At 46.9% G+C, this 27733-nt stretch overlaps 1 protein-coding gene across 5 annotated transcripts in view; it reads left to right on the plus strand.

The window, feature by feature from the left end:
• Positions 1-27733, plus strand: part of LOC146863309 (uncharacterized) — a 365164-nt gene that overhangs the window by 209813 nt on the left and 127618 nt on the right. The window lies entirely within an intron of this gene.

A 27733-nucleotide genomic window follows, 5' to 3' on the forward strand; every position in this document is an offset into this window, starting at 1 on the left:
GCTCTTATATGATGAAATTGCTGCCATAATTTGTCGCTGCACTACATGGCACCAAAGGGACAGGTGGATTGTGTTACAGGACAAGTAGATCTATGAAGCAACCTGCTCCATGAACAAGTAGATATTTTATTAAATTCCACACCGCTGTAGACAGAGACCTAACCCGGCTGATGTTCACCACTCCTCCCTCGTTTATACATGGCTACACTCATGCATTGGGTCTTAGCGTTGTCTGGCGGATCCTACACCCTCTTGAGAGAATTTCACCCACTTGAGAAACAGTATTTGTTTCTCTCCGGGCCACATGGATCCCTATGAAGACTGGACTACCACTTTGTCCTGCTTGGCAGGGGCAGAATATCTGGCCTGGTGGATATCTGATCGCTCCCCCTTGTGGTCAGACTGGGGTAGGGGTGTTTCTCCAATTCTACACGATTCTCATTCCTGGAGGCTGGATCCCGGGATCCTGAAACACGCAGATATAACAGAAACTCTGCCAGTGGACACCCAAATATACTTTGATGAAAATGTGGGGACAGTGTCCTCCCCAGTGACCCTCTGGGAAGCCTATGAGGCGGTCCTCGGTGATAATGCGCAGAATATAATTGGTATAAGGAATCATCTCCGAGAGGAGGAGACGCTGCGCTTAAAAAGGCGTATCCTACAACTGGAGATTCATTCTCCCATGGGCTCCTGTAGGTGACGAAGAGCCGATACCATAACCACATGACAGGCAGCACGACAACACTATATGTGGGAGTCCAGCGTCATCTTTACAATATTTTAGACAAGGTAGGCCACCTTCTTGAATGATTAGGCAGAAGAGAGGAGGCGGCGAGGTGGGTGGCAGAGATGGAGCCACTTCACAAGCAGGCAGACAGCATTAAGACAAGGCTTGAATCTGCTAGTGATAGTATTGCTCCTCTCAAGAAAACCAAGATCATGAGACCCCATGATGCCCAACGTTGGTTCTCCGACGACTTAAAATCAAAGAAACTTGCTTTAAGGCAAGCAGAACGCAGTTGGAGACGCCACTATTCCTCAGATAAAAAGGTTATATCCTTAACCCAGCTTAAAGAATATAAAAATGCTATTCTTCAAACTAAGGCAGATTACTTCTCCATGAAAAATCCTAAATTCGGCAAACAAGTCCAAGGATATTTTCTCTATAGTCAGCGAGCTTGCAAAACCAGTTAGTCATGGTGAAACCTGTCCCTTCGCAATCCTTATGTGACTCTCCCAACACCTATTTTATTGAGAAAATTGCCACTATTAAGGCTAGCATCCCTAATCGTACCTCATCTATGCTTTCTCCGCTCACACTCAAAACCCCACTTTTACTTCATCAAATTCCTCTGATCTCAAGTGAGGTATTCTTTGATCTGCTTAAAAAGGTTGGTTCCGGTTCCCCTACTGATGGCTGTCCCTCTCACATTCTACGGTAAGCTTTTCTTTCTTGCCCGGACCCCCCTCTTTCACTCCTGAACAAATCTCTCAAGCTGGGTATAGTCCCTAATTCATTCAAAAGTGTGGCAATTGTTCCAGTTTTAAAGAAACCTAGCTCTGACCCTCTGGTCCTCAGCAGCTATCGTCCCATTTCCTTGCTGCCCTACCTAAGCAAAATCCTAGAGGCCCATGTAGCAAACTGTCTCAGCTCCTTCATTGAACACTCTCTCTTTCTTGACCCTCATCAGGCAGGTTTTAGACCTGCACACTCAACTGAGTCCGTTATTCTCACAGTCATGGAGGAGCTGAGAAGGGGGGCTGACAAGGGTATTACCCAGGCCTTGGTTCTCCTTGATTTGTCAGCAGCATTTAACACGGTCGATCATGATCTCCTGATTGACTGTCAGCAATGCAGTGATCCAGGGTCTGGCGTTGAAGTGGCTTTCTTCTTTTCTCAGCAATCGATTTCAATCGGTTCGCCTTGCTAACTTCTCCTCCAACAAAATGAAATTGACCTGAGGGGTACCTCAGGGTTCCTCCCTTTCACCCCTTTTTTTCAATTTGTACTAACTACCCTTGATCTACTTTCTAGAAAGAAAGGTTGGAACCTTTAACTATGCTGACGACCTTCAGTTGGTATTTGATATCAATTCATCTGCAGTTTCTGTATCTAACTTTCAACCCACTCTGAATTTTATCAGCGACTGGATGAATAGCAATCAACTAAAACTGAATCCTGACAAAAACGAGCTGATCCTTATGGGTGGGCCAGCCAACCTGTGGAACTCCAGCTTTTGGCCTCCATTGCTGGGAAATCCCCCACTCCCAGCAGGCTCTACCAAGAGTTTGGGTATTGTGATCAGTAACTATTTGTCTATGAATGCTCAGATTAGCTCAGTGGTCTCTGCTTGTTTCTTTCAACTGCGAAGAATCCGGAAGATCAGTAGATTCCTGACCACTGAAGCCCTGACCCTGGTCATCCTAGCTCTGGTAATCTCCCGTGTTGATTACGCCAATTCACTGTATGTTGGTATCCCAGCATATCCATTACATCGCTTGCAGCTGGTGCAGAACCAAGTGGCCAGGTTGATCTTTCGCCAGCCCAAATGGTACCACGTTAGACCGCTGATGAAGCGTCTACATTGGCTTCCTGTAGCTAAATGCTGCGCCTTCAAGCTGGGCTGCACCATCTTCAATGCTCTCTCAGGTTACAGCCCGGCATTTATCTCTTCTTGGATTCAGAGCTATACGCCTTCCCGGGACCTGCGTTCCTCAGATTTGAACTTACTGGCTACTCCATCATTTAAACGCAAGAAGCACGGGGGACTAAGATTCGCGGTCTTGGCCCCGCAATTTTGGAACTCACTTCCTGTGGAGCTGAGGTCTGTGACTTATGCACAGTTCAGAAAACAGCTTAAGACCTGGCAGTTCTCCCAGGCGTATGACTAAGTTAATTCTCTCGTTGTTGCAACCTCCTCTATGACTCCAGCACCATGAAACTGTTTGGTGTACGTGCGCTTAAGAAATGCCTTTAACATAACATATCATAACATGAACTGACACAGAAGGACTAGCTCGTTCCGAAGTAGAGATCGCCTGGACATTCACTGAATATTATTATGGTCTATATAGAGTCCGACGTGACAGTTCGACCCATGACATTGCTGAATATTTTGGCATAACTGCCCCTCCCTGGCCTAGATTCGACTAACAGGAACACTCTTGAAGTTGATCTGACGATTATAGAGTTGGGTAAACTAGTGAAAGCAGTGTGATCCGGGAAAACGCCAGGAGCCAAAGGCCTCCCAATAGAAGTTTACGAACACTTTGCAGCCCTCCTTCACCCGCATCTCCTGAACTTATACACAACAGCGATCGAGGAAAGGAGCTTGCCCCCAGTCCTCAATCATGCCATCATTATGGTCATCCCCAAAATGGGCAAATCTCCTAATCTCTGCTCTTCATATAGACCCATTTCCCTGCTCAATATCGAAGCAAGATTCTTCCAAAATCCTAGAAAATAGACTGACCAGGATAATCTCAGACGATATACACGCCGACCAAACCAGCTACAGGCCTCAGACAGGGCATGAGACTCAACCTTAGACAACTGTTTCTATGGCTAGATAGATTCAAGACAGACACCACACCCAGGGCGATTCTGTCGCTTGACGGTGGAAAAATATATATATTACACCAGGGTGTTGGTGAGTGGCAGGTTTGTGACATTTTTCTCACTGAGAAGGAGTACAAAATTGAACTACCCACTAACCCCTACTCTTCGGATTGGAAATGGTAACCCTAGCTACACCTGTTTTAGGAAATAACCGGAGTGGGGAGGAATATAAGATCACCCTCTCTTCAGACAACATCCTACTATTACTAGGTTACCAACTCCCTTCATGACCTGCAGTGATACAGGAACGTTTCTCAGATGTCTGGATTTAAGTCACAGGTGCTGGACCTCACTCTTCAACTGGAAGTTCAGAAGAAAGTTATTGAAAGTACTCCAATGCCCTGGGCTTCTGAGAGTTTGCCATATTTAGAGATCCCAGGAGGTGGCCATATTATAGAAAGGTAGTTTCCCATCTCTCTTCAGGATAATAGAAGAGGAGATTGGCAGGTAGAAGGGCCTGGATCCGTGTTAAGCAGCACATTGTTGGTTAGCATGGTGGTCTTGTTGTAACTGCTATATATGAATCTCAGCCTTCCCAGTGAAAGTCCAGTGCCAGTTTTTGAAAAGGATCAAAGTAAGTCATTTGAATACAGTAGGAGAGGCTTGAATGTAAGAATGTAAGAAGAGGCCACACTTCTACTACCTGCACTATTTTGTGATGAACCCTCCTACAGAAAGGCAAGAGCCACTATTAGCTATGCAGAATTTGAAAAGTGAATTTCTCAATATACCATTGGCCTCAGCGGTCTGGTTGTAGCAAAATAAATGCATTTTACCCAGCTGCAGAAGGCAGACAAGCGCCCACAGGCTTTATTGGAAATTGAAGCTGGACAGGACATGAACTTTCCAAGAATTGGATAACTTGTACAAGAGAATTTCCCTGAATTTTTTTAATTGGTTCACCATAGAAATTATTTCTGAAATCTGCTCTCTAATCTCTGCTGGAGAACCTGTGAGGAAAGAAAGGATATTTGTCATATGTGGTCTGAATGCTAAGAATCCTGAATTCGTGTTTGTATGAAATTGGGTTACTAGTTTAGGGGGATGAAACCCTACTGCCTTGCTCATGCACCTTTATATCATCCTCATCATTCCCATCCTCTGTCGGTGTCGGCAAATGGTGATCCTCTGCCCAGGCCCTCGGTGCTTTCTGAAGCTCCCAATTCTTGGTGCCTTTTTTGGTTGGAAATACCCTTTCCTTACAGAATTACTTGACTTCAACCATAGTGTAGCTCTCCAGGTTGATGGACTCAAATTCCATTTCTGCAGGTATGGAGTAAATTTGTAATAAGCAAAAGACAATCAAGGAGAATTTAAAAAGAACTTGAAATGGTATCAAATTATTTATCTGGGATTTTTAGAGTAGCACAAAATCACTGTATGCCCCTGCACAAACAAAAGTCCTAATCTCACTGCTGAATACCAATGCAGGAAATTAGGTTGCTGCTTGAGGGGGGGTGATATCCTACTCAAGCAGAAATTATAATTGCTGTCAGAGTGAAGTCACGAGCAAACCCCAAATTAACCTGTGCTTAACCCTCTGTTTGCTTGGAACAAATGCAGACAGGCTTAACTTAGAAGCAATGCTTTAAGTATTTGTGCAGCATGTCAAATGGTGATAAAGTGAAACCACAACACAAGAAAAATCCCACACTAATTCGGAAAAATACAGTAAAATGTAATAAATTATTTGAGATCAAAATGGCAAAATTCCAATTATTATAACCGGGGATATGCAATTTTAAAGATTTAAGTGAAAATAGTGATTAGAAGCACAAAGCACCAACTGTGGTTATCTGGTTGCTCTGGCCCGGGAGAAAGTTACAAGTTCAGGCTGACTGCGATGGAGCCCGAGCTGGGTATATGGACCAGGTTAGGCCTGATGAACAAAGTTGCGGAGCGTTGGATAATCCTGCGCAGAGAATGTGTTGTGTAGCTATGGTTCTGATGGACTACAGGGTTGCAATGCAAGGTCCTCTGTCGGGAAGTGTTGTGCAGTGGCGGTTCTGAAACGTTTTGGGGCTGTGATAGGAGGTACTACGTGGAGATGTGTCGCGCAGTGGTGGTACTGACGAGCTGCAGAGCGATGTGTTGCACTGCGTCTGTTGTACGGGGACCACAGCTGGGTTGACAGAGCACCTACAGTCCCACTTCCAAGGGTCCCGATGGGGCTGACACCACTTGGGGGCCAAGACTCGCAGGAGGCAGAGTTCAGGTGCTAGTTTAAAGCTTGTTTGTGTCAGGGCACTTATAGTGGTACAACCAAGGCCACTAACCTGTTATGAACGGCAGCAGGGGCGACGTTCAGTAGAATGCTCCCTTATTTCCAGAAACGCACCTCTCACAGAGGGAAGTGAACAACCATTCTGTACTAAGGCGCTCCGGGGACTAAAGAAAAAAAGGGGGGGAAACGAGGAGGGCTCTCCAGCGTCCCTTCTCGCAGGTGGCGAAAGGAAGGTTAAGAAGGTTCACCTCGTCCTATCGCACTCCGCTGGTGACACTGTATGAAAGAGAAAGTAACACGAAATCACTTGTGAACGGGATACCCTGGGTTTCCTGTCAAAAGCTTTCCAGTCCCCTCCTTCCGTATGTTCCCCACTTACTGGGGTTTTTTTTGTGAAAAGGCTTCTGAGAATAAGCCGGTAGAGCCTTGGAAGGAAGTAGGTTATTCCACGAATGTTTGTCCCCGTGGACCTCTGGGAAACGGGTGTACTTTCTATCCGTTGAGCAGTATGTGCTAGTAAAGCGCACTCGTTGTTAAACTCACAACGAGGGAGCGGAAGTCTTAAGTCACTGCGTGTCTCTTTCCCGACTATAGGAAGAGCTTAGGGCATGGAGCGAGTTTGAACAAACATGCTTACTCGAGTCCTAATTACCTGATAGCGGGAAGGCTTCTCGTAGACCAGAAATGAATCAGAAATGAAGTTAGGCGGGTGCCGCTTCGGCACTGAACACTGCCTGAGTCAGCGGCGGGAGACTGTAGGATGATAGCGCCCGACCTCCGGCGGGGACAACACCATCCGCCTGGCGCTCTTTCAGGATTCGCCTAAAACAGCTCCGAGAATCCTTGGAAGGCCTGGATGCGGGAAAAGTTGCGGGACGCCCGACCTCCGGCGGGGAAGCACCATCCGCCTGGCGTTCGACTTTCTCCGTGGTACGAGGAAGTTTGTCAAGCCCCGTCTTCCGGAAGGGGCGGGGCTTATATAGTCACCCAATGAGGAGGTGACCTTGTTCCTGCTATGTGTGAGACGTTTAGAGGGCATTCTGGGTGTTGTGGTTGTTTATGCGAGCTGCTTCCGTGGCCTCTGTGGCTTCTCCCTCGCGAGGTACGGTGTAAACGGGGGGGAACCATACCTCGAGCGAGAGCCCATGATCAGTGTCATGACAGTTTGAGCCTTTTCTGTCCCTGAGGCTCTGATCAGGAGGCCAGCCAACTAGCCCTTGGAGTCACTCTGGTGATCCTGGGTTCAAGATGCAGGTCCAGTACTTTTCATTCAGGCAGCAGGGCAACAAAGTAGCAGTCCTTGTTGCAGAGTAGCACAGCAGCCCTTCTGAGTCTTCTGCAGGTTCAGATATGTATTAGAGAGTTTGGTCTGATGCTCCAGTATTATACCTCTTGAAGCAGGAGGTTCTGGAAGTTTCCACTCCCAGAGTTGCCTTGAATTCCCTTCCTTCCTGCCCTGGCACCAACTTTTCTGGGTTCACAAAAGACTAGTGTCAAACGCTTTGTGAGTGTGCTCAGGCAGAGCCTTTGTGATGTGTGGTAGGTGACAGCTCCTCCCCTCATCAACACAGAGATGGTCCATCCTGCCCACACCTATTCCCTATTTATCGCACATCTGGGAGCAATACCCAAAGACCAGCTTCCAGGTACACCTAGTCATGTGACCCAGGGTGCAGGCTGCAACCACATATAGTTAGGATGAGGAAATGGCCTACCTTCTAAAAGTGTCATTTTCAGATTTGTAACTTAAAGTCCGACTTTACCATTAAAGAGGTTTTAAAATTACAGTTCTTCAGACACCAAACTCGATATTCCTATCTGCTCCCAATTGTTATCGCTACATGTGATAAGTTAACCCAATGTTACCTATGGGATATTGAGTGTGGTGTCTAAAGAATTATAATTTAAAACCCTCTTTAATGGTAAAGTCGGATTTTAAGTTACAAATCTGAAAATGCCACTTTTAGAAAGTAGGCTATTTTCTCGGCAGGCCTTGCAGTAGAAAAAAATGAATATAAAAGGTTCTACTGCCAGGGCATGTAAAAGTTAAAAGTACATGTTCAACGTTTAAAATGCAGTCCACCCTGCATTACAGGCTATTTAGGGCCTACCCTAGGGATGACATATGTATTAAAAAGGGAGGTTTAGGCTTGGAAAAAGGTTTATTTCACCAGGACCAAATTGCAATTCAAAACTGCAAACATAGGTTGTAATAAGCGGGGGATGGGTTGGGTAAACATAACAGTATAAGCTTTGTTGGTAGCATCTACTGTTGTGGAATAATACACATAGCTTGTTCTATTCAAGTTTAAAACTTAAACATATTATTCCTCAGAAATGTAATTCATGTTATTATTTGGCAAAATTACAATTGTTTGAAAACACCATGTTGCTTATTAAAGGCATGTCCTCTTTTGAAAAGATGAAATGTTCTTTTTAACTGTGTCTTCCTAACTTTTAACCTTACCTGAAGAGGATAATGCAGAAAAGTTACACACTCAAAGTGGAATAGTTTACCTTGGATGACTTCAGTACCAGTAGAAAGCAAACATTGTCTTTACCAGAGTGCATCAAAAATGTTTTTTTGGAAGGAGGGTCTGGGTTCCTGCACATTTACAGAGACATACTTCTTATAAATTCAAAGAATTTAGGATGACAAGTGACGTTGCTGTTATCAAGTTGTATTTGTAAAATTTGAGCAAAACAACTTCCTTCACAGAAGCAATATTTGGGTCCCATTGATCCCAAAGGGTCTGCATTGATCTTGTGTGACTAATATTGGAGATTAAGAGCACCAGGAGGGAATACAACCTATACACCCAGAGAAGAATTCTAGAATTATACACACAGTGATCATTATATACACTACATGTGCAATATCGCCAAATAATAATGAATTTTTTAATATAGTTCTCCATACATTGCTTTACATGTTACTATTCTCAATGTAATGCTACATCATTACTTCTTCACTACTCAACGTCTGTTAGAAGCTGAAGACGTGGCTCTTCCACAAACCCACGGATCTCCTTCACATGATCCACACCTACTATCGCTCGACCTACACACCTGCTCATGCACCTGGATACCCTCACGGGGGACGAGTGTGCTCAACACATATACATAACATATTGCCTAAAGTAAAGCACGTCCATTAACAGCAACCTCATATAAAAAAATACAATTGCAGCTCCAGTTAATCACAAGGACCAAACCAGTTCCTAACCTAAAACAGTTGAAATGACTGCTAACTTTTAATCACTCCATTCCTCCAACTCCTGTTGCTACATGGCTGTTAGGATATTGAATAGATATAATTTATCAATCAATCATTCAATCAGGGGTTTGTCAAACATGGCTACTCACCTGTGATGGTCTCAAGGCGCCGGGGAGGAGAAAGGGCTGCTGATTGTCTGGGCGTGCAGGTTAATTCAAAGAGCCAGGTCTGGAAATCCTTCTTGAATTGGGTCAGCGACGGGGAATGCCTGAGGTGGAGGGGCAAGGTGTTCCATGTCTTGGCAGCGAGGTAGGAGAAGGATCTTCTTTCGGTTCTGGTCTAGTGAATCCGTGGGATAGTGGCCAGGGCAAGTTGGGTGGAGCGAAGTTGTGTGGCGGGTACGTGAAATGAAAGGCGGTGGTTCAGATATGTTGGTCCTGCGTTGTGGAGAGCTTTGTAGGCATGTGTGAGGAGCTTGAAGGTGATTCTCTTATAGACTGCGAACCAGTAGAGTTGTCAGAGGTGTTTAGTGATGTGGCTGCGGTGGGGGATGTTGAGGACCAGTCTGGCTGTGGCGTTTGGACGTTCTGTAGTTTCTTGAGCTGTATCTGGGTGATGCCGGTGTAGAATGCGTCGAGTCTGCTGATGATGAGTGCGCAGGTGACAGTCTTTCTGAAGTCTGTAGGGATCCATCTGAATGTCTTTTGGAGCAGGCGGAGCATGTAGACACAAGATGAGTATACTGCACTGGTCTGGCAGTTCATTGTGAGCGAGGCGTCCAGTATAATGCCGAGGTTGCGTGCTTGGTCTGTGGGGGTGAGAGGGGTTCCCAGAGTGGCGGGCCACCAGGAGTCGCCCCAGGCTGAGGGGGCGGGTCCCAGGATGAGTACTTCGGTCTTGTCCGAGTTGAACTCGAGGCAGCCATCTTTCATCCTGTTGGCCACGGCCTTCATCCCGCTGTGGAAGTTGGTTCAGGCGGCTGTGGGCTCGTTGGTGAGGATCAGCTGGGTGTTTTCGGTGTAGGAGATGATGAGTCTGTGGTTTCTGATGATGGCCGCGAAGGGGGGCATGTGGGCGTTGAAGAGGGTGGGGCTCAGGGAGAAGCCCTGGGGCACTCTGCAGCTGATCTCTTTAGGTTCTGAGAGGAAGGAAGGTAGTCTGACTCGCTGTGTTCACCGGTAACGAAGGAGTGGATCCAGTCCAGAGCCTTGTCGCGGATGCCGGCATTGTGGAGTCTCATGGTTTGTGTGCGGTGGGAGACTGTATCGAAGGCGGCCGAGAAGTCCAGTAGGATGAGGATTGCTGTTTCGCCGTGGTCGAGAAGGGAGCGGATGTCGTCGGTGGCGGCGAGGGAGTGCAGTCTCAATGCTGTGTTTGCTTCGGATGCCGGAATGAGAGATGTCCAGGACGTGGTTCTTTTTGATGAACTCCGAGAGCCGGCCTTCTCGATGACTTTGGCTGGGAAGGAGAGGAGGTAGATGGGTCTGAATCTCTTGAGGTCTGTTGGGTCGGCAAATTGCTTCTTTGGCGGGGGTTGATCTCGCTGTGTTTCCAGCAATTTATATTGTGTATACACATCTCCCTCCAACCTTTTAAATTTGTTGCCCACAGAAATACTGCCTCTCACTTCCATTTGTGCCCTTATAATCATATTTTGAATACATAATCACTATATTTCTAGAAGAAACACTGTACCCAGTAAACAAACAGTTCACAATTACACGATTGTGTGTAAATGTAAAACTGTAGTGCAAGGTGTAATGAGGTTGGAGTTAGACAATAAATCAATACAGTTCGCACATTAACATAACTTATAGATAACATGAAATAAATGTAGCCTCTGTGGGATGAGGTGGCAGTAAGGATAGATTACTAAGCTAGATGTGTGAATGTAGGCAGAATTCATAGTTTCAGAGCAGATCCCCAGGGTTTTGGTGGGAGATTTTGTTGATGGGTATTTCATAGGGGGGCAAGGAGATTGATTGGTTATTATGAAGATTGTCTGCAAAGGGTTTTAAGTGAGCAGAGTTTGAAGGCCAGTGGCAAGAGTACTTTCCTGCCAGATAAATGGGAGTAGTCTACAAAAGTACTTGAAAATCCCGACTAGCATCTTGAACCAAGCTTTGATGTTGGAGTGGAGCCAACTGACCTGTCATTAATGACCTAAGATGGGCGAATGTCGGTGAACAGTGACGAGTACCAGGAGCACAATGGTGATGTTCCGTTTAAGAGGAAGAATACATGATCGGGGGAAGGGCGGGGATACCATGTGTAAAATATAAAAATAGTTTGCTCATGACCATGTGTTTGTGAGACTTTTCAATGTTGAATGGGGAAATTGAGGGGAATGTTTGTACTGTTAAACAACTGATATTTACCTGTAACGGGTGTGTTTTTTTTTCTGTTATTTTAATGTATTTTCTGTTGTTGAATAAATATCACATACACAGCATGCAGTTAAATCAAAGAAAGTAAGAGCATCTGAACAGCAACAAAGTGAAATCCAGCACAGAGCATGTAACTGCAAAGTCTCGCCATATACATCGAAGCAAGAAAAAAAGCATGGTCGTCCAGTCCACACTCCTGAGGTTACTTAAGTTCCATACCAAAAAGTGTTATTGTGGGCACAAATAAGTCTACCTAGAGGGTTATGTCCCTTGCGAACATACATGTGTATAGAAGGGGAGACGGGGTCGAGCATTCAAATGCACATTTAATGTAGTCCTTGTATGTCATTGGCACCTCACCACTCAGCCTATTGTCCCTGTCTTATCTGAATCTAAAGTTTCATGGTGGCTGAATGGGGTAGAAAGTTAAAAGAGCCAGGTTTCAGTCAAAGAAAGTGCAAATGCTGGTCAGTTGGAATAGCAGAGAGTAAATGTGCATTTGCTAATGCTGAGTGACAGCTGTGTGTCGTTCGCATAGTCAAGATTTGTGTAGAAAATTCTCACTACTTTGTAGTATTGTAGGGTGAGCTCTCTAAGGAAATGTTGTAAGCTTGGACTGCACGACTGACAGTGGTTCCAGTTAAAAAATATTCACGTGTTTGTAAAGTTTAACAATATGAGGCTACTTACAATACTCCCAGAATGCTTTCTAATTAGATGCAGATATTTACAGAACCCTGAAAACAAGAGTGATGATCCTTTGCCTTAAAAATAAAATGTCCCCAAAAAAATGCAACTAGGAAAACACAAGTTTTGCTAACTTGAAATTGTAGGAAACATTTGCATGAAACATCTTTTAATAAATTGTGTTGATCCATGTTAGTATTTTGAAAAAATATTCATAATGGAAAATCAGTGCAACCAGTTTAAACAAGAAAATGGGAAACATGAAAATAAACAAGCGTTATCAAAGGCAATAGGTTTGATATTGGATGTCAGCCTTTTTGGTTTTGTCAATGGGTGTATTGTTTTGATATGGTTTTTGTAAAACTGTGTGGGAGCTGCCAGGCCCTCACCATTATAACAAACATTGACAAAAAGCAATAATAATATATTTTGGTCTCAAAAAGCACACATTGGTACATGTGTCCGTGGCACTGAACAAAACTACTTTGTGTGCCGATATGCTCCTTATGAAAGAGCAGAAAGCAGTTGATTGATGGCTATATAGAATTTTAATAAAAACAAAAGTTCTTGGTTAGCTCCAGACCTAATTAGGGGCCCAATTCTTAAAGTAAGTGACAACATTTCACCCATGGTACGTGTCCTTACATTAGTGCAGATTTACGCCTTTCATGAAATCACAAGAATTTACAGAGGGAGGCCAGGAAATTATACCCCTAGAAAATATTTGTGAACTGCTGTTTAGCACAAACAAATATGTAGGTGTAGATTTGCTCATGCGCACATCTGTTGAGCTTTCACAAGTTTACTTTCCCTTCAACCATTTTTTTCCCAACCCTGGATGAAGTTTTACTTCTGCCGTTGTTCGGAGTAAATTTCCAACCTTTCTCAGTATGGGTAAACATTAGAGAAGAACTAGCGGCGACACCCATAAAACATGCACTTTAGTAGGTTTGCACAGACTCAAAAGGGCATACTAACCCTGGAACTAATGATCTGAAAGAAAGACGTTAGTTATAGATTCCTTACCTTAGAATTACCCCAAGGCGTCAGACTGGATCCGGAAAGTTTTTTCGTCGGCAGTACCTCTGCGCGTCGGAAGGTGGCGTCGGTCGGCTCTGCGTTCGTCGTGGTCGCCGGGATGAAGTCGTGGTAGCTACTTAGACGCCGCCCTCGTGCCCTGACGTCAGTTCTTTCTTCTTCCGCACCAGCCAGCGCAGATCTAGAGAGAGCGGTTCCTCCAGTTACTTTTTGACTGACTTTTTCTCGACTTTTGTCAACTTCATTTTTTGAGTCCATCGACTCCTGGTGCACGAGGGATGCCCGGCCTATAAGGCATGCGGTTCCTGTAACCGATTGATGTCCGTTACGGATCCACACCGCGTGTGCCTCTTTTGCCTGGAGCGTGACCGCGACCCCAAGTCGTGCTCCGACTGCCAGGCGAATGCGCCGAAGGCTTTGAGGGAGCGGCCCCTAAAGCTTCTTGAGCGCCGGCAGTCGGTTCTGAGCTGTTCGAGGTCCCGGTTGCGAGGGAGGTTGAGACCGGTCACGAAACCATCACCGCTCGTCCAAGTCATCGAAGTCTTCGCACTCGGGGTCGGGTAAGTCAAAGCACAAAAAGAAGTCGAAGAAGCATCGTTGCTCTTTGACTTCTCCCCATCAGTCGGCTGACGTGACGAGGAATGCGGGCAGTGCCATTCACGCGGCTCCGCGCGCGGAGCCAGAAGAGTCGACTCCGAGCTTCCCTCCCTTCCCGGGACCAGAGCGACTCTCGCCCAACTTTGTTAGTTTTACGAGGCGATGCATGTCATCTATGGGTAGACCGAACCCTTCGGGCCCCGAAGACTCGGTTGGGGGTCCTAGGCCTTCTCCGCCCGCGGCTCCGGCCACGGTGCCACAGGCCCCCTTGGATACAGACCTTATAACACCTCCACCAGCACCGCTTCCTCCGGCACTGCAACCGATGCCGGTCGTGTGCCCAGCCGGCGTCGACCCAGGCCTCCATCCCGATGTGGACCCAGAGCCGGTGCCGAGTGGATTTATGTGCCCCTGTTCAATCCTGGGGTCCCTTTTCGGCCAGATTGGCAACCTGAGGATGAGGAGGAGGACTGGGAGGGGTCAGGTGACACTTTAACCGATCAGATGGAATCTTAGCAGGACTGGAGAGACGAACTGGGGGATGCCAGTGGACTTGACACATCCCTTGGCCTTGGCATGTTGTCTCCTCCTACTGTGGCTACGGATGAGGGAGCGTCATACGCAGTGGTGTTGCGTAGGGCGGTGAAGCCCTCAACCTCGAGCTTCCTACGGTGGCGGACAGGACTAATCTCCTGACAGAGATGCTTCAGCCGGCAGCAAACTCTTCAGAGCCCCTACTGCAATTTAATGAGGCCCTTACTGACGTCCTTTTAGGCACGTGGTCCAGGCCCAACGTGGGGCGTCCGTGGATAGGATGATTGCCCAACGCCACCACCCACTCTGGGCGACCCCACTTTGCACTCCCAAAACCCCACCCCGGAGAGCTTGGTGGTCCAAGCCTCTACTTCCAAGAGCCCATTCCCTACCACCCCACCGGAAAGGTAATCCAAGAAGCTGGACCATCTTGGGAAGAAAAATTCTCTTCCGCCAGCTTGGGACTGCGGTCGGTAAACACTGCATGTCTGTTGGGCCGTTATTCCCACTCTGTCTGGGATACGGTTGCGCAGGTGCTGCCTCAGTATCTGGAGGAGGCCCGGCCAGTGCTCGCCCAGGCTGTCACCGGCGGGAGGGATGCAGCTAAGTTTACCATCCGTTGTGGGCTGGATACCGACGACACTTTAGGCAGTACGATTTCCACGTCTGTAGCCCTTCGTCGCTACGCCTGGATGAGATCGGCTGGCTTTTGGGGGGGGGGGATGTCCAGAACACCTTGTTGGACATGCCCTTTGATGGCCGTCACCTTTTTGGTGACAAAGCGGACATTGCTCTAGAGCATTTCAAGGACTCACGGGCTACGGCCAAGTCCTTGGGTCTCTCCAGCCACCCAGCCCAGTCTGCTTTTCGCTCCTTTCGTGGATACGGAAGGGGTGCCCCACTACGTCCCACCCAGTGTCACAGGCCGCAAAAGTTTCCCAACCATCGTGCAGCCGGGGACGTGGGAACCGATGCTGTGGTTGAGGGGGCCAGCGGGTGGGCCAGTCCACTAATCCCCCCCCCCCACCCTACATCCCCCTTCTGCAACAGCCTCCAAACCCTCCTAGTCTGAGCTTTCAGGCCCATCAAACGCCAGTGGGCGTCAGGATTCGCCATCACCTCCCCCACTGGCGCACCATCACATCAGACAGGTGAGTTTTGCAAATAGTCCAAAGGGGCTACACCCTCCCCTTTGGGGCTACCCCTCCAGCCATGCCACCTCAATACCACTGCATATCGGAGGATCACCCGGCACTTCTCCAACAGGAAATTTTGTCTCTCTTGGCCAAGGGAACCATCAAGCACGTTCCTTCCCCAGAAGTAGGTCGTGATTGCTATTCCCACTACTTTCTGGTACCCAAGAAGGACAAGTGCCTGCATCCTATCTTGGATCTCAGGAACATCAACCGCTTCCTCTGGAAGGAGAAGTTCAAGATGATGACGCTCGCTCAAGTCTTGTCTGTCCTCAACCCTGGAGACCGGATGGTAGCATTGGACTGGCAGGCCGCTTATTTCCACATCCCCGTCCTGCCGGCCCACCAGTGTTACCTGCGGTTCACGGTAGGCCACGAGCAATTTCAGTTTACCGTGCTCTCCTTTGGCCTTACCAGCGCCCCTCAGGTGTTCACAAAAGTGATGGCGGTGGTTGCAGCTCATCTGCGCAGATCAGGGGTTCCAGTCTTCCCCTATCTCGACGACTGGCTGTTGAAGGCGGGCTTGCCCCAGGCAGTTGTCTCCCACCTCCAGACTACGGCCGACCTCCTGCTTTCGCTGGGGTTCTCCATCAATGTGCCGAAGTTGCACCTGATTCCCTCTCAGAAGCTCCTCTTCATCGAAGCGGTTCTGGACACAACACAGTTTCAGGTTTATCCTCCCAAACAGCGAGTCCGGGATATTCGGGCTATGATTCCGATCTTTCAGCCTCTATCCCGAGTATCGGTCCGGATGGCCTGCATCCTGCTGGTGGATCATACCAGTGGCATATGCGGGCCCTGCAGTGGGACCTGAAGTTCCAGTGGGCGCAGCATCAGGGGAATCTGTCTGTGTCCAGATCATGGAGGGCACTGCTCGATGGTTGCAGTGGTGGCTCACGAACCAGGATTGGGTCAATGGCCGATCCCTCTCCTTTCCCCAAACAGCACACAGTGGTGAGGTGACAGATGCATCTCTTCTGTGATAGGGCTGCCACATTGGAGGGACGGAGATCAGAGGCCTCTGGTCTCCGGCGAAGTCCGGGCTCCACATCAACCTTCTGGAGCTTCAGGCGATTCGTCTTGCACTCAGGGCATTCCTTCTCTCTGTCCGGGGAAGAGTAGTGCAGGTGTTCACAGACAACACCACCACCATGAGGTACTGCAACAAACAGGGCGGGGTGGGGTCGTGGACCCTATGTCAGGAGGCCCTCCGCCTCTGGACATGGCTGGAACATCAGGGCATATCCCTGGTGGTTAAACACCTGGCAGGTTCCCTGAATGCCAGGACAGACAAACTCAGCCGCAGGTGCATGATGGATCACGAATGGCGTCTTTACTCGGAGTGGGTGCAAGGTCTCTTTCGATAGTGGGGAGAGCCTTGGTTAGGTCTATTCGCCACCGAAGGGAACGCGCAATGTCAGCAATTCTGCGCGTTGGAATTTCCAAGGTGACAGTCTCTAGGCGACGCTTTTCGTCGCGAGTGGTGTTGCGGTCTGTTGTACGCCTTTCCACCTATACCTCTTCTGCCCAGAGTGCTTGTGAGAAGTTGGCTGGTATATGCTGTCCACTAGTTATAGTGGGCACCTTGCACCAGTCCAAACGACCCTCACTAATGATTAGGTGAAAGACAGCCTTTATTGAAAGCTATCCTAGTGGTAGCTACGGAGAGCATCTTTCAGGCTAAGTCTCGAAGGAATGTAAAGCAGCTTGGTTTACCAGATTATAACCTCCTGAATGACCAAATGAAAGGAGAACCACACAAGGTATATATAAAATATATGTATTTATTACTAAACACTCTCTACTAATCTCTTTATGAGATTAGAGAACAAGATACACAATATTAAAGCACTAGAACGACAGTAAATAGCACAATACACAGTGGGCCCCAGGGGAGACCAGACCATATATTAAGAAAGTGGTATAAGAACCACGACTTGACTAGACACAGTGCCTATAGCACGTAGAATTGCTGGGACCCCAAGGAACCACCAAAGGTAGTGACACAGGGGACCCACACGGGACGCGTGCAATGTAAGAACACAGCCGCGAGCTCTATACAATCCTATGGGAAAGTCGCAGTTGAAATTTTAAAGATTAAGGTCTCTTAATCTTGAGGATTTAAGGAGTCTTAAGGACTTAAGGAGAGGACTTTGAGCAAACCCTTTTAAACTTAGAAGGTTCTAAGGCCAGCACCCATGTGAGCACCGGAGTACTCGTGTTACCTAACCCAGGGAAGCCAGGTGCATAGGTATCAAATGGTGTTGGGAATCTTCGTCGTTTTCAATGGCGTAATGCTGCAAAGTGCTGCTGCTGCCGTGAAGAGGAAAAGTGTCCGGTGTGATCCAAGCCTGGATCGGAGCTGAGAAGTACCTGAAAGCAGAGGGAACAGAGTCTGGGTCACTTGCCAGTGACTAGGGGCTCTATAGACGAATGCCCACCGATTACGGGTGTTTCAGGTGCGAAAAGGTGAAGCTTGACTCAGCAGCCACAGGGACCAGGAGACGACGACCAAAGTCCGCAGGCGAGCTGTCCCACGAAGGATGTCGAGTGCTAGGGGTCAGTGTCCCGATTGGAGACCAACAAGCCTTGGCAACTGCAACCCACGCGGTCAGAGAAAAGATGCTTCGGTGTGGACCAGCAAGGTCCTGTGGACTCCCCAAGCGATGGAGAGTCAGGGCACGCCTGGAGCAACCAGGAAAGTCCACTGAAAGTTAAAGTACCCTTCTCAGGGACCCACAGGTCGAAGGGACCTCGAGAGGAAACACAAAAAACCAGCCCACGGAACACTCGTGGAGTGTAGGCCAGTGATCTTCGGTGGAATCACTGCTTGGGGTCGGGACTACAAGTAGCCCAAAGCACAGACTCAAGGGATCGCCAAAAAGCATATGTTGCTGCAAATGTGCACGGTGTCCAGGGGTTCGGGTTGCACGGTCCCCACGAGGGCTGCGGGTCTCAGATTTGCTGAAAGCACTGGTCGGCCTCGGGAAAGCTTAGGAACCCACCTCCTGTGTTGCCAAATCTTTGGAGTCTTTCAGGAGCTGCATAGATGCAATTTGGTCAGATGGGTCTTTGGTGCCTGCCTTGCAGGGGAGTAACTCCTTTACTCCAAGGGAGATTCTTCGGTCATCCAACGTAGTGTAGATAGTTGAAGTACTTGGTTTCTGTAGCAGAGTTTCGGCCAGGTAAATCTAAAGTCCTTTAGCCAGGGGTTCCTACTTTATACCCAAGGAAGGGGTGGTACAAACTCTGGGGACCAACCTATGGGGAGGGTCAGGACAGAGGGGTGGCTACACCCATGTCCTTTATCCAGTTTCGCGCCAGAGCAGGGGCTTATAGCCCCTGCAACCGGTTTGAGCTGGACTATGCACAGGGACACCAAATGTGCCCCTAGTGCCGACATGAAAGCACTCTGAGTGCACCCACCCAGCCCCAATACACTAAAGACTGTCTGGGAGGTGGTCACACCTCCCTGTGACAGGAAACCTATTGTCCAGCCATCCCCTGCCGGAGTTTCGTCCAGCAGCAGGAGGGCAGACTCGTGTCTGTGGCTGGCAGCATCCATTTTGTGATGCCAGGTTCTGTGAAGTTGGTACCGGGTGTACCAGTGTAGTCCTATTTCTCCCTCTAGTAGGGTGGAATCATACTCCCACACCAGTTACTGGCGTGGAGGTATGATTCCAAGGTGTTTGGCACCAAAAACAACATGTTTCCATGCATCCATTCCAAAGTTAGCATTTACCGCAAGGATTTAATGCATTTAAGAGTATATTGTTGGCTGCATCACAAACAACCCCGGAATATAGGTTAAGAAAGCTGCAGAGGGACTCTGCTCATGCATGGGCACCCTCTCACATAAAACCTAGCACCCTGCCTTAAGGATTGATAAGGCCTGCCATAGGGGTGACTGATAGGTTTATATGTGCAGTGATATGGATAGATATAGTGAATCTATATCTAAGTAAGGGGTGCATACACCACCTTACACACGCTGCTGTAGCAGACCTATTGTGTCATTTTGAATGGTCTCCCAGGGGTGGCATAATACATGCTGCAGCCCCTGAGAGGCCTCTGGGGTACCTATGCCCTGGGTATATAGTATACCATATACTAGGGACTTATAAGGGTACTCCAGAATCCAATCTGGAGTGTACCTAAAGTAAATTTAGGGAGAAAGCAGATAGACTGGGGTCCTGATTAGCAGGAACCTAGTCAAACTAAGTCGAAAACCAGCAAAACGCCAGTTAAAAAGTGGGGGTAACCATGCAGTCAGATTCCACTTTCCTACAGTGCTGAAGAAGATTAGGCATGACCGGGCAAAAGTCATTCTTGTGGCTCCGGATTGGGCATGAAGAGTCTGGTATCCCGAGCTGCTCCACATGGCCATCGATCCTCCGATCAGACTGCCTCTTCGGGAGGAGCTTCTGTCGCAGCAGTACGGGACAGTCCTCCACCCGAACCTGTCCAGTTTCCACCTCCTTGCGTGGAGATTGAGCGGCGGTAGTTGACATTTTTTGACCTGCCTCCTGAAGTTTGCAAAGTAATCTTGGCAGCCAGGCGTTCCTCCACTAAGACGGTATAGGCCTGCTGGTGGAACAAGTTTGTGGCATGGTGCACAGCTAAGGCTATGGATCCCTTTTTTGCCCCTCTTTCTGAAGTTCTTTTGTTCCTTCTTTCTTTAGCCCAGCAGGGCTCTGCTCTGGGCACTATCAAAGGCTATCTTTCGGCCATCTCTGCCTTCCTTTGGCTTCCCAATCAGCTTTCTCTTTTCAAGTCCCCGGTTTATTTTATTTTTTTATTTATAAAGTTTTATATAGCGCGAACAAGATCCCGAAGGATATCAGAGCGCTTTACAATAGGTCGGAGGGGAGGACAAAATGCTATATCGAAACATCAAATGGGAAAAGGAAAGAAATACAATAAACAGATGTAAGTGGGTAGCAAAGGGGGGTTAATAATAAGCAGTAAAACAGTGCTGTATCAAATGGAGTTTCTATGAAAGCAGGAGCAATGACAACGAGCAAGCGTGCCGATCTCTCTTAAGGTAAGAATTTGCTCTTTAGGAATCTTTTAGCTTCCAATTTGAAAGCCGTCGTCAAGGAGAGACTACGTACATCCGGTGGAAGGGAGTTCCATATCTTTGGGGCAGCACCAGAGAAGGCTCGGTGACAAGATCTCTTTTTGCAGAGGATGAGTGGTTTCAGGAGGAAAGTAGAGGCACTTCTTGATGCTCTCTCCCCACAAGATAGTTCAAGTTTTTGCGCCAGGTACCTGGGGGTATTGAAATGAAGGGCTTTGTGCATCAGAACAGCAGTCTTTAACTGAATTCGCGCTTCGTAAGGCAGCCATTTGAGAGATTTTAGGACTGGGGATATGTGCTCGTTTCGTTTGGTGCCTGTAACCAGTCTAGCCGTGGTGTTCAGTGAGGCCCTTAGTGGAGCCAGGGCGTATATGGGAAGGCCACTGAGGGTAGCACTGCCATAATCTAGCCTCGGCAAGACAAGCGCTTGGACTACCTGCTTGAAATCATTTTGTGGCAGGAAGGGTTTAATATTTCTGAGAGTCCTCATCAAGTGGTTTGCTCCCTTACATACGTTGCGGATATGATTTTTCATATTCAAGTGCTTGTCCATGGTCACTCCAAGAGATTTGGCTGAGTCTATGATGTTCGGAGTGCAGTTGAAAGCAGTGAGGTGCATCAACCAGAGATCTAACTTAGGGATGTGATTCGGGGGGGCGATGAGCAGGAATTCCGTTTTGGAGGTGTTGAGCAGGAGATGGTTCTTAGTTAACCAGTTTTGCGTAGATGTTAGGATATTGTTGAGTGAGATGTTGTGTCCAGGGATGAGATTTTCAAATAGAGTTGTGTGTCGTCAGCATACATGTGGAAGAGAATGTTCGTGGAGTTTAGTAAGTTAGCTAGAGGTTCCAAGAAGAGGTTGAAGAGGATAGAGAAAGGGCGGACCCTTGGGGGACCCCCATGAGTACTGAAGAGAGCTGGGAGAGAGAGTGGTTTGCCTTGACTCTTTGTGATCTGTGGTGAAGGAAGGATGAGAACCATTGTAGCACCCGATCCGAAAAACCCATTCTGTTTTGCAGGATAGATAGGAGGTTGTCATGATTAACCGCGTCGAATGCTGAGGAAAGGTCAAGGAGGATCAGGAGGCAGGATTCGTTTTGGTCAAGCATTTTTAAAATATCATCCATAACGTGTGTGAGGGCCGATTCCGTGCTGTGCCCCTTCCGAAAACCGGATTGATGCTGGTCTAGGAGTTGGTACTTCTCTATGTGAGCACAAAGTTGGTATTGTACACATTTTTCTAGGAGTTTCGCTAGTGTGGGGATGTTGGAGGTGGGGCGAAAGTTGTTGAGATCAGATTTGTCAACGCTGGTTTTTTTTTTGTATAGGTGAAACCTGAGTTGCTTTTAGGCAGTCTGGGATCATGCCTTGAGATAGGGAAGCTTTTACAATCCTTGTCCAAGTGGGGATGAGTGCATTTTTGATTTCTTTGAAGATGTCCGGAGGCAACGGGTCACCAAAGTGGTTGGAAGACTTGATATTCTGAAGAATCTTGTGGATGTCTATTTCACTAAGGGAGGTAAAGGTGCCCCATGACGCATTGGTCTTGGTGTTCGTGATGGTCAAGTTGCTCTTATCAAAGATGTCCAGGGGTGATGCGGCACTAGAGGAAGGCAATAGTAACTTCTTAGAGGCGAGGTCAGTAGAGATGAGTCTTGATTTCTCGGTGAAGAAGGCATCACATTTTTTGCGGGAAGGTGTGTTGCCACCAGTTTCAGGGAGGTTTGGACCTATAACTGATTGCTGTTTGACCAATTCGAAAAGCTTCTTGGGGCAGTTTGCTGCTTGGTCTAGTTGGAGTCTGAAATAGTCAGCCTTAGCGATCTTGATCTGTTTGTTGTGGAGGCTACTGACATCTCTAAGGAGTTTTAGTTGGTCCGAGGAGGCATTGGATCACCATGAGCGTTCAGCTGCCCTAAGGTTGCGGCGTTCCGTGTTTAAGTTGTCATTATACCATGGTTTGGCTATTTTTGTTGAGACATTTTTACGTTGGAGTGGAGCAATGTCATCCATGATGTTGGCGATGGTCAAATTGTAGGCGTCAGTGAGTGATTGCACCTCGACCAAGTTGGCTTGGGAGGAGAGAGCAGATTTACAGTGGGCAGCAAGATTGACAGGGTTTGTTGATCTGAGGTCCCTTTGCCATATCTTTGTTTTCGAAGGTTGAGCCTTCCTCATAACCACCTCCCTGTTAATATAAAAAAGGATGCTGTGGTGGTCAGACCAGTCACACGGGAATATGGAGTCTAAGGTGATGGTCTGCCCTTTCAAGATGATGAGGTCTAGAGTTTCTCCTTTAATATGAGTTGGTTGGTCACAGTGCTGAGTCAAATCTTGATCAATTAGAAATGATTTAAGGCAAGATACCGCGGGGTCATTGGAGTTAGACCAATGCAGGTTGAAATCACCTAGGAAGATTTGGGACACGGCTGAGTCGACATTGATAGAGACGATTTCCTTTAGTTGCTCAATGAAGGGGAGATTGTCTCCCGGAGGATGGTAAAAGGTGTGTAGTTTGCAAATCAGTAGGTTCTTACTTGAGATGCCGAGGCAAAGGTATTCACAGGAGGAAGGGGAAGAGGACTCCAAGTGAGAGATCGATAATGTGTTCCTGTGAATACAGGCTAGCCCCCATCTTCAGAGCTCGGTCTAGTCTTATTATATCATGAGTAGGAGGTCTAAGATAGGAGTGGAAGTGGGATTTAGCCACGTTTCGGTAAGGATGATAATGTTTAAATCATTGTGTTGGAAGAGGTCGAAGATATCTGGGGCGTGTTTACTGGCTGATCTGTAGTTTAGTAGAACACATTTGAGACATAGTAGGTTGGGGGGGGAGCCTGGCTGACGTTCACCCTGGTGGAATTGTCAGTATTGCTACTTCTCAGATTGCGGGGAGGTTCTCTGTTCGGGTTGAAAAGAATGGTGTGTATTTGCCTCGGCGGGGTCAAGTTAGGTTTGGACCAGGTAAAGCAGGAGTTGTGATGGTCATAGAGATCGGTGGACGCCAGGTGGGTCTCACTTCTTCTAGGGTTGAGGGGAGAGTTTGGACAGGGAATAGGTTTCGAAACCATGTGCTCACTTTCCCGAGTGGACGGCCTGAGCCATTTTGCAGAGTTGAGGAAAGAGCTGATCACAGGGAAAAGATCATTTTGGAGGGCTTGCAGGTCATGTTGCTCAGAAGTGAGAAGGTCCAGCTGTAGAGATTGTTAATCGTTTCTTGAAAGGTATAACTCATCTCTTTCCTCCTATCCCCTTCATTATGCCTCAGTGGGACTTGAATCTAGTCTTAACTTTTTTAATGTGTGCTCCCTTTGAGCAGCTTCACAACTGTCCTTTAAGGCTTCTGACGCTTAAAACTGCGTTCCTAGTAGCCATCACATCTGCCAGACAGGTGAGTGAGCTCCAAGCCTCCTTTCCTGTCTGTCCATCCGGACAAGGTGGTTCTCAGGACTCGTCCATCCTTCCTGCCCAAGGTTGTCATTGCCTTTCACATCAGGCAGACCATCACTTTGCCTACCTTCTTTCCGCCTCCGCATCCTTCAAAAGGGGAAGAGAGGCTCCACCGTCTGGACCCAAAACGTGCGCTTTCCTTTTATCTGGATCGCACAAAACAGTTCCGGGTGGATGACCAGCTCTTTGTTGGCTACGTGGGCGCCAAAAAAGGTCAGGCCGTACACAAGCGGACTATCTCCCAATGGGTTGTTTTGGGTATCAAAGCCTGTTATTCTCTGGCAAAGAAGGAGCCTCCAGTGGGGCTGCGCACCCATTCCACCAGGGCGACGGCAGCAACTACTGCTTTGGGACGTGGAGTTCCTCTGAATGACATTTGTCAGGGAGCTACGTGGGCTTTGTTGCACACCTTTACCAAACACTACTGCCTTGACAATCATGTCCGGAGAGACGGCTTCTTTGGCCGTTCTGTTCTCCAGGACTTTCTGGTGTGATCTTGGTTCGCAGACCCACCTCCGGGGTTGATATTGCTAAGGTATCTATTCTAAGTTAAGGAATCTATAACTAACTTATTTCTTTCAGATAAACAAGTTACCTTTGGTAACGATATATCTGTATGAAACATTAGTTAGTTATAGATTCCTTACCGCCCTACCCATCCTCCCCGTTCTGCGAACTGATTTCTAGGGTTATGGATGTCCTTTCAGGGCACTAGTTTTGTGCACCAATGGACAGTGTCTTGTATGGCTCTGCGTTTCTGGTGCGAAAAGTTGTGTACAGAACTGACATTAGCACGCAAGGGCGGAGTCCAAGTAGCTACTGCAACGTCATCCCGGCGACCACAACGCCAACAATGGACACGGAGTCGACCGACGTCACCTTCCTACGAGCAGAGGTACTGCTGATGAAAAATTTTTCCGGGTCCAGCCTGGCGCCAGGGGGTAATTCTCAGATAAGGAGTCTATAACTAAACAATGTTTCTTACAGATATATCATCACCAAAGGTAAGTAACTTGTTCTTTAACGCTATCTCCAGCCCCAGTATGTAGATCTGCAGAAAGGTGGCAAAATAAGGAAATTGCTAGAATTCAAACACTACTATAGTATGAGCCCTGGCATAATCAGAGAGACTAATATCACAGCTTTTATAGAATGAGGTTGCTGCTATAATATGTCTGTGCTCTACGTGGCACCAAAGGGACAAGTGGATTTTTTTACAGAACAAGTAGATTTATGAGGCAACTTGCCCCATGGACAAGTAAATATTTTATTAAATCCCACATCCCAGGCGCTATGTTCAGTTTATTTAAAGTGTGCATAGCATTATTGCCCGTGGGACGATCTAAGCATCTGAGTTGACATCATTGACTTCTGGATTGTACCACTGAAATATAATGCGTCTTTGTTGGCATGATGAGTCTTGGGTAAATCAGTTGTGACGGTGCTAGATAGGATGGGTTTGGAGGTCTGGGTTTAAAGTCTTGGTTAATGGCAAGAGCTTCGATTGCCTCAGTTGTTCTATGCCAAAAATAGAGCACAAACTGGCAATTAAATCTGCAAAGTTGTAAGATGTGGGAGCATGTGGCATGTAGGATGTGTGTTCATGATGCAGCGATTGGTGGTTGTGTCATATGAGGAATGCATTTGGGAGGATTATGAGAACCAAGCTTATAAATGTTACAGGGTTTTGTGTTGATACTATCCAAGTCTTTTTTGTGTCTGAGGATGTGGGGCAATGAACACTGTGGGAGGAAGTTGGGGGCCATTCTTGATGTGTGATTGGTAGACCATATTTATCTAGTCTGCTATTGAGGTGTTCTTGTGGTGCTAGAGAGAAGGGTTTCGAAGAAGGTGTGGTGTTGTGTACAAGTATGTTGAGTGTTAAATTGTATGCATTTGGCTGTGGAGATTAGGTGGGAATTTGGTAGTTAGTGCAGTTGTACGAACAGATTTAGGTTGTGGCTTGAAAAGAGATGATTTAGTGAGTGATTGTGAGTAGCTGGAGGTAGTGGCAATGGAAAAAGCCAGTATTTAGATCTGAGGATAAACTGAGGTCAGATGTTGTTCCTGTTCTGGTAGGAGTTGCAGTACCACACCTATGCAGTTCAGGTTTTGGAACATATGGAGATTTATTGAAAATGTTGCACATACCATTATTGTAAATGCTGAAATGTAGTTTGCAGTTATGTGGTAGTGTTGAGTTACTTGTAGTCTGGTTTGATCATCCCATTATTTTGGAGATTGCTTTGTCAGCAAGTAGTGCTTTATGATTATCTGTAAGAGTCATATTTCATGGTCCTGGCTGCATCTTTGGAAATACTAGGTGGCTATATAATTTTGAGAGTGTTGCACCCTCTGGCATTTAACTTGATTGACTGTCCACCTTTCTGGTTTTTTAGAAAGTTACATTGGAGTTATATGAAGCAATGGCAGGGGAAACGGTAGTTAACTATAGTATTAAGACCCAGGATTTTGCATATACTGCTGAGGAGGTAGTTCTGTGCTGTCAAATCATGATAGTGCACAAATGCCAATCTCGCAACATTAGGCACTTTTTTTGTTAATTGTACCTTTTTATGCTCATCTCTGGGCTGTGTGCACTAACTATGTATTTATAGGCACAGAAATCCTGTTAGCGACGAAACACGTGTTGGCTGTCTGAAGCAAAACCAAAGGAAAAAAGAAAGAAAATAAGAACTGAAATACTTTGTTTATAATTGGTGCTTACATCGTGCATTGAACTAATTGTTGATACATCTATGACGTGTGCTGAGGATTTCTGTGCATATTTTGTTGGCCTTGGCGCCAATATACCTAAGTGTTATACCACTGTTCCTTAGTACTTACATGTATTTATAGGGTTGTGTCATACTTAAGCCATGCAGTTGCAGACGGAGAAACAACGCAACTTTAGCAAAATCTATATTGCAAAAAAAAATGGGAATGACATACAATATCCAAGGTCATGCCTTCTAGAAATTTTGAAATCTGTTCTTGGGAAATTCAAGACCAAAGTTAAGAGTCCAGGGGATTAATTGGTCAAAAGCACAGACTTGACAAGTATTGTTTTGTATTGTCTATACTTTTAATCCTATATAAACATGACGAGCACAGAAGGAAGGATAAGAAGTAGGAGTTTATTCTCCAACCGACATCATAGCTCAATCTCTTCACCTCCCCTCCAACTTGCGAGAACCTCGGGCTCGAGTTCATAAGCTGTCCGTTTGGAACATTGGGTAGGTTAGGTAACTTGGAAAGGAGCTTGGGAAAGAAGGGGTGTGGGTGAAGGAATGAACCATGCATGAATGCTAACATATTTTTTATTAATGCAATATATCCAATTGATATTTCAAGTACATAAACATATAAATAGGTAAGTACAATAATGCATGATGTATGTAATTACAACATATTGCTTTATTGCACTGAAACATGGGGGGTATTAGAATGTCATCCATGACTGACTTTGTCCTTCACATCAACACACTGATATATTAACAGTCAATCAATCGTGTTTATAGAGCGCGGCTACTCAATCGTGAGGGTCTCAAGGCGCTGACTCTGACATGCTATGCATCACAACCCACTGATCCACCATCTGTTCAGTCATGTCTCTCTTACTATATAATCTAGCAGGAACAGGCGAAGTTGTTCCATGTTTGCAATGACGAATTGCCATTTTCTAAATGCTTTAGTGTCAGTGT

The sequence above is a fragment of the Triturus cristatus genome, chromosome 2_2, assembly GCF_964204655.1.
Source record: "Triturus cristatus chromosome 2_2, aTriCri1.1, whole genome shotgun sequence".
Lineage (NCBI taxonomy): Eukaryota > Metazoa > Chordata > Amphibia > Caudata > Salamandridae > Triturus > Triturus cristatus.